We start from the raw sequence: 14,404 nt of genomic DNA on the forward strand, positions 1-14,404 counted from the left end.
GGCTAGATGTCTTCAATCTGCTGGCCAGCATCATTAATTCCACTTTCTCTGAGCCCAGGTTCCCCTGAACCCACCACCAGTCTGTGACTGGACAGTGAAATGAGAAGCAGTGCAATGTTGAGCTCATTTCTCAGTCACTCTTATTTCTCTTCCTATCAACATGCTTCGTGTCAGCACATTAACCGATTGGCCCCTTGTACTGCTTCTTCATTCTGAGCTCTTCTGTACAGGGAATTCAAAAGGCTAATGCCATGTCACCTTCAGGCAAAAAAATAACTGCAGGGAAAATCTCTAGATTGAAAGGAAGCATTTTTTGGCATTTTATATTTTTGTTATTCGTATCTTGATTTCAGATTTAAAGGGTTAGTTCACCTTTTTAGAAAAAAACTCAGTGGGTGATGAGCTGTCACTGCCCATGCAGTCAGTGCAGCAGTCCAAGGATTTAAAAACCCCACTCCTCTACTTCTTCTTTCAGGATGGAGCAGAGCAATGCTCTGTGCCGGCGCTGACCAATCAGAATTGCTCTGATCCATCCTGGAAGCGCTGCAGAAAGAAAAGGGAAGAGAGCATACTTCTGTTTTCAGCTCACAAGGTGAAGGGAAAAACTGGATGAACACAAGTGACATCCGTCCCATTCTGCTCCGATTCAGCAGGGAATCTATACACTGATCCCTTGCTGATCAGACAGTAGGGCGCCTTTGTCAACGGGCTCTTTAGTTCATTGGGGTGCTAGTCAAATTGAATTGAACAGCAATGCCTCAACACATTCAATGTGCATTGCCAAAAGGAATGAGCGTAAATAAGCCTTTTGGGCCACACAGAGCGATCACAGTCTACCTGATAAAGGGGACACAGAACGGCCATTGCTTCTACTGGTGAATTTACAATATAGTCAGATTAAATAATATTGGTTGTTCAGGGAATCTATTGTTCAAAGCTGACGTCATCATCCGTCCAATCACAACAGGATGCATATTGCTAAGCCTAGGTCACTAGTACTGCTTGATGTTTGCTGGGACTCCCATATTATAATAATGGGTACAAAACTGCTTATCTTCCATTGGTTAATTACTTAGCAAAAATGCAAGGCTCCATGCACACTAGTGTTTTTTTGAGGCTCCTAGAAGCTATTATGAGCATTTTTTTCTGCTCGTAGAAGCTAATAGTGTTATGCTATGTGTCCATGCACACTATTTTATGCTAGAAGCATTTTTCAAGCGTTAGGCTCCATGCACACTAGCGTTTTTCATAAGAAGCATTTAGAAGCTTTTAGAAACGCTTATTCAGAGTTTTTATCTGCTAGAAAAACGCTCCAAGAAACCCTACAAAAAATTATTTTTTTCTTCTCCTAGACCACAGGTGTCAAACACAAGGCCCGCGGGCCGAATGCGGCTCCCAAGGCATTTCATGTGGCCCTTGCACTTGTCCTGGAGCTGCGGCACCCCCCTTGTCTCTGCCCCCACCTTGTCTCAGTAGTTGGCAGCAGAGAGGACAGAACTCCTTTGCCAGATTCTGCACTCCTTTGTGCAGCTGCGGAAAGGCTTGTCTTTGCCCCCCACCCCTTCTCAGCAGTCCCCAGCAGAGAGGAGGGCAAAACTCCTCCTACTGATCCTGCACCTCTCTGTGCAGCCGTAACACCACCTTGTTAGATATAGCCACTAATACTAAGGGGCTAACTACAGCACTTGCCTGTGATATAAAGGGCTACATGAATACAGTAATACTTTAAAATACAGTAAAATTCATATAAAGTGCATATGCATCATAAGTGACAGTGCTCTGTGTATATCAACAATAATTGCAAAATGTGTAATAAAGTGGCTGTGTCAACAAAGTCCAAAGTAAGTTCCTTGTGCAAATAATATATAGAAATCCAGTGCAGATAAAGTGCAGGTGCTATAGACAGATTACCCTGTCAGGCGTATGGTATCTAGATTTCCCTGACCACTATCCAAGGTGACTAAGGATGGGTCACTCACCAGATGTTGTTGGTCTTAGGTACTATATAGTAGCAAGACCAAATAGTGCTTAGGTGATCGCCAAGACCAAGGTAGGTACCGAATCTCCTGTATGATCACTCCGTTCAGGTGCTGTCACAGGTCCCACCTTCCTTACTCCCCATGTGGGTAGAGGCCAAAGGGAAGAGAAAACTCCAGATGGTATAGTATGCAAAAACTTCTTTATTGCCCATCCATGGGTTTAAGAAACAATCCGAAGAAGTGACATCAATTTTACCAGGTTAAAAAGCCATTGAAATGACTGTACACGTTACAGAGCGGGAGTGCATTCCACTCGCTCCCGTTATGTCACGACATGCGTTCCACCTTACGCATTTCGTCAGTGCGTTGACGTCTTCAGAGGTCAGAGGTAACACCACCTTGCCTCTGCCTCCCTTGGTCTCAGCATTCAGCAGACTCTGGAAGCTGACTCCAGCCCTCATCTGGTTCTCCTCCAGACCCTGCACTTTCTTCTTCCCAGATCAACCCGCATCTTCTTCCTGGCAGCAGCACAAGGTAAGGGGGTGCATTGTGATGTAAGGAAGAGTGGGTGACTCTTGACTTCTGATGGTGGGGGGGCTCTTGACATCTCATGTAAGGGTGTAAGGGGGAATGGGGTGCTCTGGACATCTAATCTTACAGATATAACCGGCCCTTTGAGGGCAACCTTAATGCTGATGCGGCCCCATGATGAAATTGAGTTTGACACCCCTGTCCTAGACGCTGAAGCTGAAAAAATGCTAATATCCTAAAGTAATATGCATGGATATATAGGATAACACTATTTAGCTTCTAGGAGCTTAAAAAAATTAGTTTTTGGGAGCATTTTCCTGGCAGAAAAAAAAAAACGCTAAATGCTTCTAAATGCTACTAAAATGCTCCTAACAGCTTTTTTTAAGTGTTTTTTCTTTCTTCATGTTTTCTTCTTAGTGTAAAAATAATAAAATGCTAACGCTCCTAAAAGCTTCTAAAAGCTATTAAATGCTACTACAAACAGGCACAAAAAAGCTATTATTAGCGTTTTCGTCCAGCATTTTTTTTTTTTGTGATTTTTGAGCTTATAAAAAATGCTAGTGTGCATGGAGCCTAATACATTAAAGCAGTAATAAACCCAAAAATAAAGAAATTATATTGCAGCTCACCAATTCTTCGATATAGTGGTAGCAATTGTTTCTTTTCTCTTTTTTAAAGTTTCATTGTTTCCTTTATTTTCACCTGTTGATCCTGCCAATAAGTTTGTTATTTTTCAACTTTCAGACTGAGCTTCCCATTTAGAGGAATTAGAAAAACCAATTAACACTGAAATAGGTGTTTACAATGGTCAGATTTTTGTCATTTAGTTAAAACCTTTAAAAATCTGTTGCTGTAACTGCCTAAAGCTGAACCGTGGGATAGAAAATATTAATTTAATACAAGAGTCATGTGTGTTCTTACTTGAATCTTGGTGTGCTTTCTGCATTTCTTTCAGATCTGTGCATTAATCCAGCGTGAACCTTTGCCTCTGTGCTTCCTGTAATAAGGACCAGTCACTGCTGCCTTCTTTCCTTGTGCAGGGTGACTGGTCTTGTGTCCGCCCCTCCTTTCATTTTCTGCAGGCAGCCTGTAGTGGGTGGAGCCTGCTGGGTCCCTCCCACAGCTTTGCTCTCTGCACCGGTTATATACAGTACAGTAATGATGTCACTGCAACTTTTACAATGCAATATCTGGGTTTGAAAAGGAATTTAGTTTGCACAAAGTGATCAGATTTCTAAATCACTTAACCACTTTAAGACCGCAAGATTTTACTGCTTAATGACCAGGCCCTATTTTGCGATTCAGCACCGCGTTAATTTAACGGACAATTGCGTGGTCGTGCGGCCCTGTACCCAAACGTAACTGACGTCCTTTTTTTCCCACAAATAGAGCTTTATTTTGGTGGTATTTGATCACCTGTGCGATTTTTATTTTTTGCGCTATAAACAAAAATAGAGCCACAATTTAAAAAAAATATATATGTATATATTTTTCACATTCTGCTACATAACATTCCCAAAAAAAATTTAAAAATCAAAATTTTTTAACATTTTAGGCCAATTTGTTTTCTGCTACATATTTTTGGTAAAACAAAATTTGCAATAAGCCTGTTTTGATTGGTTTGCGCAAAAGTTATTGTGTTTACTAACTACGGGAAAGATTTGTGTCATTTTTATTGTTTTTTTTTTTTTACTAGTAATGGTCGGCGATCTGCGATTTTTTGTGGGACTGCGACATTGCGGCGGACAGATTGGACCCCTAACTGACATTTTTTACACTTTTGGGGGTACCAGTGACATTACTACAGTAATCAGTGCTAAAAATATGCACTGTTATTGTAAAAATGCCATTGGCAGGGGTTAAATGTAAGCCTGGGGGAGTGATTCTAACTGTGGGGGGGGTTGGGCTTTTGAAATGATCATAGAGACATGTGATCCTATATAGCAGGATCACATTACCTCTGTGATTATTGCAGGGAGAACGACGGACGGCTGTGTTTACATCAGCCGTCTGTCCTTCTCTGTCAGCGGGGAGAGATCGCCGGTGTCAGGTGGCAATCGCACTGGCTTCCCCGCTGACGATCAGGGCCGGGAGCGCACACTCGCACCCTAGTGGCCTTCCAGGCAGATGACGGCTATTAATGTGATTTTGCCTGGGAGAGCCACACTGCCAACGTAAATAGGCAGTGCAGCGACGGCAAGTGGTTAATAACTCCAATATTGAACTCAAAAGCAAACTTTTACTAAATTGCCGCTTACCAGTTCTTAGATATGATGGCTGCATTGGTTTCTTTTTTAGGCTTTCTTATCCTAATTTCCACCTGGTGATCTGGCTAAGTCTGTTGTTTTTCAACAGAACAAGCTGTCCTTAGTTAGAGGGCTGAGACAAACCATGTAACACTGACAGGGGTGCTTACAGTGATCGGCTTTTATATAATTATGTAAAATCTTTATCCCAAAAGGAAAAAAAATCTGTTTTCTGTAACTGTTTATAAAGTTTTGGCTAGAGTTCAGCTTCATCTTGTATCTAAATCTGCTAGTACATCTTATACTCCCCTCCCCCTGCAGACTGGCAATGCTGCTGTCCAAAGGTGCCCCCTGTGCTCCTTCATCCAGAGTGGGGATACTCTAATACAGGAGGAGTGTTTATGGCCAGATCACCAGGTGAAAACAGGGGGGAAAAAGCCTAAGAAAAGGAAACAAATGCAGCCACCATATCGAAGGATTGGTAAGCTGCAATTTAATACATTTTTGGTTTTGGGTTTAATACCGCTTTAAGGAACATTTTGAAATTTTAAATTGTTGTACACAAAGCTCACCTTCAAAAAATGTTAGCAGGGGTGCATTTTTAACTTGTTAGTCAAGTCCATTTAAATTTACTAGTGGATCTAACACTACCCTCTTCACAGATTGACAATGCTGCTGTGCAAAAGTGTCTCCATTGCTCCTCCATCCAGAGCGGGGACACCTTGACACAGGAAGTGTTTTACTGTGGGATTCTCCTAGAACAGCCGTCATTAAATGGTGGACCGCTGACGAATACGGACCAAACTACGCGCCTGTCCGATGGTCAGCCCGCCAGTCTAACGTGCCAGATCCCCGCCACTCAGCAGTCATTGGTTGCTGGGACCGTGGGCGTCCCAGCAACCAATTACATCATGTGTGCGCCCTGCCTCGCTATCGGCTCTCACTTCCTGCCTGTCTGAAAGGCATGTGCGCTTTGCCCCCTTCAGCAAGGTTCTTGGCACAGCTCCCGCCCCCTGCAGCTTGCTACCTCTGCTTGCTCCTGCCCCTTGTCTGCCCTCAAGGTATGGTGTTTGTGTGTGTACTTTACAGAGATTTACAGGGCGACACTTTATGTTAAAGGGCACATTTTATGTTGTGCCCATCAGAGTGCCCCTTAACATAAAATATAGGGCACATTTTATATTAAGGTGGCACTGTGATGAGAATACCTGATGTAAGGTGGCACTGTGATGGGGGAACCTTATGTAATGGGGCACCTCGATGGGGACAGATGATGTAAGAGGGCACACTGATGGAAGACACCAGATGTAAGAGGGCCTCCTGATGCAGAAACCTGATGTAAGTGGGCACTCTGATGAGAATACCTGATGTAAGAGGGCACACTGACGGGAATACCTGATGAAAGGGGGCACTCTGATGGGAACACATTACGTAAGGGGGCACTCTGATGGGGACACCTGATATAAGAGGGTACTCTGACAGTGGCAATTGATTTATGGGGGTAGTCTGATGGGGGCACCAAATGTAATAAATGACTCAGGACGGGGCACCTGATATAAGGGGGGACACTAAAGGGGACAATTATATTTACAGAGTATTACCAGAGAGTGATGAGGAAACAGTAACAAAAGCGCCAGAGAGCATGTCTTGCACCAAAAAAAAAGGAAAGTAGACATGTGAAATCTTTCATGACAAAGACTTGAGATTCAGACCTTGGCCCAAAGAAGATTTTAGTGACCAGACCCCCTTGAATTTAAATTCAATACCCCTGCCCTAAAAGCTGGAAATCACTGTAGTAGTCACCACTAATCCAGTGACCTCCAATTGTGTTGTGTTGTGTTGAGCGGCTGCTCTGCTGCATTCTGAACAGATGACATTGGCCGTTGGGCACAGATGCCATTCACAGAATGCTTTGCAGCGTCTCGATGTATTGAAACCGTTCTCTGGTTGGACAGGACAAAGAGGTGGACTGATGACTTCACAACCTCCACCTCATCCAATCAGAGAATGCTTTGTATTCATCGAGAAAATTCAAAGCATTCGCTGAATGTCGCTCGTGTAGAGCGGCCGACCTCCTGTGTTGAGAAGGGCAGCTGCTTGGCACAGGACCGGGAATCAAGTGGATAGCATATTTTCCTGGTGCCTCCATGGCAGCACACATGTGGTAGCTTCAGTATGCTGCAGTGGATAGGCACCAGGAAAATAAAATTACGGTAAGTATAATACAAATTTCTGTTTCTCTGGTGCCTCCGTTGCAGCAAACCGAAGCTACCACATGTATGCTGCCACGGATAGGCACCAGGAAAGGAAAATTACGGTTAGAATAATACAAATATCTGTTTTTCTGGTGCCTCCATGGCAGCATACTGAAGCTGCAACATGTATGCCGCCATGGATAGGCACCAGGAACAGAAAATTACTGTAAGTATAATACAAGTTTCTGTTTTTCTGGTGCCTCCATGGCAGCATACTGAAGCTTCCACATGTATACTGCCATGGATAGGCACCAGGAAAGGAAAATTACGGTAAGTATGATACAATTTTCTGTTTTTGTGATGCATTCTGGTGCAGGCAAAATGCAGCAAGCTGTACTTTTTTTAAATGCACATGAAAAGCACTGCAGTGGTGTAAACTAAGCTCATTGGGATGCATTCATTTTTCTTAATACCTGTTTTTACTGCCTTTAAAAATGTCCCTGCTGTAAATAAGTCCTGAAGGTGATTTGTGCATTGTCTCAGCCTGCCCCATAGGACAGGTTCTCTTTAGTAATCCAGATCACACAGTGTCCATGCACAGAGTCACCCGATTGGGGACTGCAGGTTGAAGAATATAGAGAACTGGGACATCATGAATGATGATGGAAATAAGGACACCATGTGTGGCGGGTACATGATGCGGTGTCCTTCATCCTGCTCTGTATGTCCTGTACACAATACTGGGACCATCATTCATTATTACATCTCCTCCTATAGAAGAGCCAGGCTAACAGTTGTCAGTAGACTGCAGAGTCTCCCTAGCAGCAGCAGAGGAGCGCAGGAACAAGTGTATCCTACTGATCCAACCCAACACCAGCATCCCTGTCCATGGCCATTGGAAAGCACACATTGCCCCATACATCATCCCATCTATCTATCTATCCCATACATGTGGATTGCACATTTCTTAAATATTATGCAATAAAAACTGAACAGTTGATGCCAGCTGCAGCTAAAAGAACATCATACCAAGCTTTTCTTCCACTTGCACCAGCAATGCCATCATAATCAGACCCACCGCAGTCTCTACCCACCAGACACCCACTAATTGCCTTACCTCGGTCTACCAGAGCCCCGATCTCTTCTGCAGCTGACAGGTACCAGGTGTCATACCCACTTACATACACTAGAGGGCACCAGACGTATACATCCACACGCCTCCCTCCAGCCACCTCCGCAAAATCGCCGCGATGCATGATGGTGAAGGTAGTTCTAGAGCGCTACTCTGCGAGAGCCCGGCAGGCCCTGGAGAACTACAATTCCCGACATTCTTAAAGGCCAGAAGAGCGCAAGCTTCTATTGGGGGCTGTAGTCTTCGCTATGGCAACGACCTGCGCCCCCACATGTCCTTGCAGATATACAATGCAGTTTTTCTTCTGTGTAACTCGTTCACGGAGCCCCCCGCCCCCTCTACTTTGTGATCCCAGCAGGATTAATGCTGAGCTGCGCTATCCCTAAACTGATGAATATGTATGACAGATTATCGCCTGTTATTACAGACAGGAAACTGGCGATAAGATGATGGGAAGTCATTGAATGGAATAAAAGCACCTATTTTACAACTCTTTCCTGTAACATCATTTAAAAAAAAATGTAGGATCTGCTGCCCTCTACTGTCTGTAGATGTAGGTGGCTGTGTGTCTTACTTGTCATAGAGTTATTTATGTACAGAACTTCCTGTCCCTGTTAGCTGGGTGAGAAACCCCAGATTGGGGGACTTTGATATCATTATATAGGGGAATCTCCAGAAAGCTGACTAAGAGAGAGGGGATCCACAAGTGCTGATGAAGGAGTTGCTGTGGCTGTATTTTCAACCTCACCAGAAGAGACTACTGCCCACAATTTTGAATCGCCGCAAGTTGTTGGACGCGTTTGCAATCCCTGTTATATTCAATGGCACCCTAAACACGGTGCGATTTTGCCTGCGATTGTCGGCCAAATCGCCGAAAAATTGTGCCAACAAAATTTGCGGGACGCCTGTCACCCAAAAGAGGTTATTATTTTGGGCGATAGGCATCCCGCGATTTTGTTTACGCAATTTTACAGCAAATGGTTGGGCAACAATTGTGACAAAATCGCGACTTGGGGCGCCTAGGTGTGAACAAAGCCTAAATGTATACTGCTTGAATACTGCCCTCTGCTGGTTGATTGACTACCGTTCTGAATTTTCAGCTGAGACTGAGACATTCTGTTAGGCCCCTTTCACACTTGTGCGACTTTTCCTGTGACTTGGGACTGCAAAGTCGCATGACAAATTGTACTCCATGATTTCCAATGAGTACCATTCATATCTGTGCGACTTCAAGTTGCCTCCACTTCAAAGTAGTCCCTGCACTACTTTATATGTTTCAGGTAGTGCAGCTCTAGGAACATCAAAATAAATTGTGCTTAAAAGATTAACAGTGCAATATGATAAAAAGTATGCATAAATTCATGAGTTCATTGCATCAAAAAAAATTATTCAGCATGTAGGGGTGGAAGAAAGTCCAATTAAGAATGAAAATCCCAAGATGCGAAGAGCAGAGATGGAAAGACACCCGTGTGTTTAGACAAGGTGGCAGCTTACCGCAGCACGTGGGCCTCCAAATTAATGGATGGGCCACTTAAGGCTCGGTTCACATTTATGCGAGTGCGGGAAGGCTGCGAATTCGCAGCCTGTTCCCGCATCGCACACGCACCCCCGGCAGTTCACACTGCCATATGCGATACGCTGGGGGTGTCAATGTAATCTTAACGACACCCCCAGTTTGATCGCATATCGCAGTGCGATCGTGCAGTTCGCACAGGATCGGATCGCACAAGTGTGAACCGCTGTGCAATCCGATCCTGATGCGGCTGCAAAAATGCCTCCTGTGCGTCTTTGCTCCGGGTGCGATGCGAATTTAGCCATACAAACTGTATGGCTAAACTCGCACCGCACAGCTGATTGCATGTAATGTCGGAGCAGTGCGCTCCGACATTACATGCGAACCCCGCACTCGCAGAAGTGTGAACCAGGTCTAAAGCATGAGATGTTAACCCTTATGGAATGGACTTTCTCCTCTGCTTATGTGTGGCAATATGCAAGGAATAAATCCCTTTATCCCTTGCATATTGCCACACATACTGGTCATATCTGGATTTGTGACTGAGCGAGGTGTAGATACATTTGGAATCAACCCTGGTCTGTCGAAGCAGAGGAGAAAGTTCATCCCATAAGGGTGAACATCTCATGCTTTAAGTGGCCCATCCATTAATTTGGAGGCCCACGTGCTGCGGTAAGCTGCCACCTTGTCTAAACACACAGGTGTCTTTCCATCTCTGCTCTTCGCATCTTGGGATTTTCATTCTTAATTGGACTTTCTTCCACCCCTACATGCTGAATATTTTTTTTTGATGCAATGAACTCATGAATTTATGCATACTTTTTATCATATTGCACTGTTAATCTTTTAAGCACAATTTATTTTGATGTTCCTAGCGCTGCACTACCTGAAACATATTTTGAATGGGATTTCTATGAATCCAGTGTTCTAGCTGCTATTTTGCTTATGTTATTGTTTTACGTTTTATTTGTCATATCGAACTCATTTATCATTAAGCGCAGGATTCCCCCCTTGATTTTACCTGCACTACTTTAGTCTGACTTTGATGCGTTTTTAGACACAGGCATTGTTTCAAGTCCAGTCAAAAATGCATCAAAATCGTGGCCAAAAAATTGTGGTAAAATCACGTGACTTTAAGGTCGCACAAGTGTGAAAGGGGCCTTACTGTAATTGTCACTTTTATAAGACAGCTTGCCTTGCCACAGAGAGTGGGGGATGCACCATACACAGGGCTTTTATTTAGAGCCCTTTCACACTTGTGTGATCTAAAAGTCGCATGATTTTACCGGGATTTTTTTTTTTGAAGCGATTTTGACAAGATTTTGACTAGACTTGAAGCAATGCCAGCGTAATCTTGAGGTCTATGGACCTTAAAACGCATCAAATTCGGACCAAACTAGTGCAGGTACTACTTTGAAGTCGTTGCAACTTGAAGTCACAAAGATATGAACGGTAATCATGGAATAGAACTTATCATGCGACTTTGCAGTCCCAAGTTGCAGGATAAGTCACACAAGTGTAAAAGGGGCCTTAGGTAGAACACATTGGTACCCTGGCACTGGTCACTGGCACTTCCAATCAGCAGCTGCCATACAGAGTCTAAAATCCTTTTTTCTTTTAAATACAGAATACTGGTATTTATTGTGTCACTATGAGCACAGGCGGAGTGGGACTATTTAATTGCACTGGCTGTGGAGTAATACTGCAGCCACATTATGACACCTTGTCTAAATTTCCAGCTAAATGGCTTCCTGTGTGTCCCTGCAGTGATAGAATGCGGTAAAACGTCTGTCACTGTGAATTGGCCCTCAGTCCCCGGAGGGGTAATATGAGCAGTGAGCCTTCCTCCTCTTAGGCCCGGTTCATACTGGATGCGGTGCGAATTCACAGCGAATTAGCTGCTGATTCTGCACCACATCAGAATTGCAATACAAAGTTAATGACACCCCCAGATTAGTTTGCAGATCACAGTGCGAACTGTGAATTCAGGCAGGAATCGGATTGCATTGTGTGAACACCCATGCGATCCGATTCTGGTGCGGACAAAAAAAGGGTCCTGCACGAGTTTGGTCCGAATGCCAGTTTGTATGGCTGAATTTGCATCGCACAGACATCGCATGTGATCTGCACAGTAATGGAGTGCGAATCACATGCGATGTCCGGCATCGCACCAGTGTGAACCTGCCCTTAACTCCATGGGAAAGAAAGTGAAACTACTTCTGACTGCTAGGCTGACTGTAGGCCTGTTTCACACTGCTGCTCTGTGGTTTGGCTGCAACGAGGATGTACCTGTCGCTTTTTTATGCGGTTTCCCATAGACTTTTTATATTAGATTGCATGTTAGGCAAAAGTCCTACATGCTGCATCTTTGGTGTGCTGTCAGGAAACGCACCAAAAATGTGCAATCTAATAGAAAGTCAATGGGAGACTGTCAGGGGCTGACTGGCAATTTTTGGCCCAGGGGGCAAGTACAAACCAGAGACCCATGGTGCAGCGACTCGGCTCCCCTCCCACTCTCCCTCATCATGGCCTCCTCCTGACCCCCATTCCAGGCTGAAGTTCCGCTACAGGTACTGTCTACTGATCGAATCCAGGTTCCCCACCTGGCCAGTGGGGGGCAGTTGGGGGGGAGCTGGGACAGCTCAGTCAGGGCTAGCTGGGGGAGGAGAGTCTCCAGTGGGGCATGGAACCGGCCTCTGCTCAGACCTCAGACACAGTTTACATCATGCGCTTTTTTCCTTGTCTTCATCCCACACTCAGTAGATCAGCGGTGGGGACTTTTTACTTCTCTTCACCAGGAATCTTTTAGGCATGTCTGTGGCAGAAGCGGTGCAGCCTTTTAACGGGGGCATCGGAGCGGCCCGGGGGGGCAGTCCTCCCCTGGAAATCACAGGTTAACAGCACAAAAACCATGTGTATAACTGCAGACAGCCGGGTGAAACTGGCTGCTACCCCTAGCAGCACTGACTGTTCATGTGTACTAACTTAGGCCCCTTTCACACAGGCGGACCGTTCAGATCCGCCTGTCCGTTTTTTTGGCGGATCTGAACGGTCCCCCCATGCATTCCTATGGGGCATCGGATGGCAGCGGAGACATGTCCGCTGACATCCGACCCGATCCGATCCGTCAAATCTGGACGGATGGAAACCCTATTTTCCATCCGTCCAGCGGATCGGATCGGATGGGATCGGGTGAGAACGGACTGACGGTCCGTTGACATCCGATTTCCCCCATAGGGATGCATGGGGACCTGTCAGCTGTGTCTCCGCACACAGCACGGAGACACAGCTGTCCTCCTGCTGCTCAGCGGGGGATCGGCGGCTCGATCCCCCGCTGAGAAAAACGGACTCCGTCCAACGGACGGAGTGTGTGAAAGAGCCCTTAGGAGAGGTCTGTGTTGCTTCTAGGAGGTCTGTTGTTACAATGTATCTTTGGTTGCTTTTGGGCGTCTCTATCATTGCTTGGGACAGCAGGTGTTATTATTACTGCTTGTGCTCTGTTATTGCTGCAATGACATGCCCAGTGCGCTGTAACCTCTGTTTTCAACCATTGGGCATGGGGCAGTAGTGCAAACCACACCTGGCTTTCCCATGATATTTAGGCCGGTTGCGAATTGGATGTGAGTTTCTCTGCATCCAATTCGCATGACAGGAGAGTGTGACTGGCTCTCAATGGAGCCGGTTCACACATCTCCAGGGCGGACACGGAGGGCCCTGCAGAAGGAGCCTGTGCGCCTTTGGCTCAGTTTCAGGTCTGAATTCATGCAAAAATTCTGACATAATTCGGACCTGAAACGGGGAACCGGGATGCACTGGACCCTCTGCTGCGAGCCACCCTACAGATAGTGTGCAACAAAACCTGGAAGCTGATTGGCTTCTATGCAGAGCTGCATCAGATTTTGCATTCTCCATGTTTAGTAAATAACCATAATTGTGTCTGGGCTGGTTGTCCAAAATGAGAGGTTGATTGAGCAGTGTTTATAACATAGGTGTGCGCAGCCTATTGCATCATGGTGTGCACCCTAAGCCCACGTTCACATTGGTCCGTTTTGACATGCGATTTGACATGTCAAATTAGGGCCAATTGCCAGCAATGGCACCAATCCGAATCGGTGAAATGCCAACTTTGCAATTCCACACCGATTCCCAAAAATAGTTTCTGTGCTACTTTTGGTGACTTTGGGGGATGATTTTAATAGACATCTTTGCAGGAACCCCCACAGATAACTGTGAAATCGCCCCCCGAAGTTGGACTGAAAATTCTGGTTTGAAATCGTGCAAATTCAGCTGAACTCGCACAATTTTAAATCGGCCCCAGTGTGAACCTAGGCTAAAGCTCAAACACACATCTACATATATATATGACCCCAGCACATTGATCTCCCTGCCAGCACAGTGTAAGAGAAGTGTATAAACGCTTCTCTTAAGGCAGAGCTGGTAAGAGGGAGGTCTTTCCCATCTTCCTGCCAGCACAGCACACAGAGCGATAATGCTAATGCACATGGGGTGAATAGGGTTTTACTCAGGCACATCCGCCACACCCTGTGCACACGCCTATGGTTTATAAACTATTAGGCCCCTTTCACACAGGCACCTCCATGAAGCAGGATCCACTTACTCAGCAGGGGATCTCTCCGCTGATCCCCGCTGAGCAGGCAGATGACAGGTCCATGTCTGCTCTGCATAGAACACAGTCACCATCTACTCTATGGGGAAATCGGAATGGAAACGGACCACCTATCTGTTTCCATCTGATCCGATCTGCCAGATGGATGGGGAATAGGACCACCATCCATCAGTTTTTGGTG

General features: G+C 45.4%; 1 protein-coding gene across 1 annotated transcript in view; it reads right to left on the reverse strand.

The window, feature by feature from the left end:
* The window catches only part of SPECC1 (sperm antigen with calponin homology and coiled-coil domains 1), a 689,067-nt gene extending 680,930 nt beyond the window's left edge, over positions 1–8,137 (reverse strand). The window contains exon 1 of the mRNA XM_082247576.1: positions 8,069–8,137. The gene's annotated coding sequence lies outside the window, so the exon portion shown is untranslated. The remainder of the gene's footprint in view (positions 1–8,068) is intronic.
* Between the last annotated feature and the right edge of the window lie 6,267 nt (positions 8,138–14,404).

The sequence above is a fragment of the Pelophylax lessonae genome (assembly GCF_965119305.1).
Source record: "Pelophylax lessonae genome assembly, chromosome: 2".
Classification (NCBI taxonomy): domain Eukaryota; kingdom Metazoa; phylum Chordata; class Amphibia; order Anura; family Ranidae; genus Pelophylax; species Pelophylax lessonae.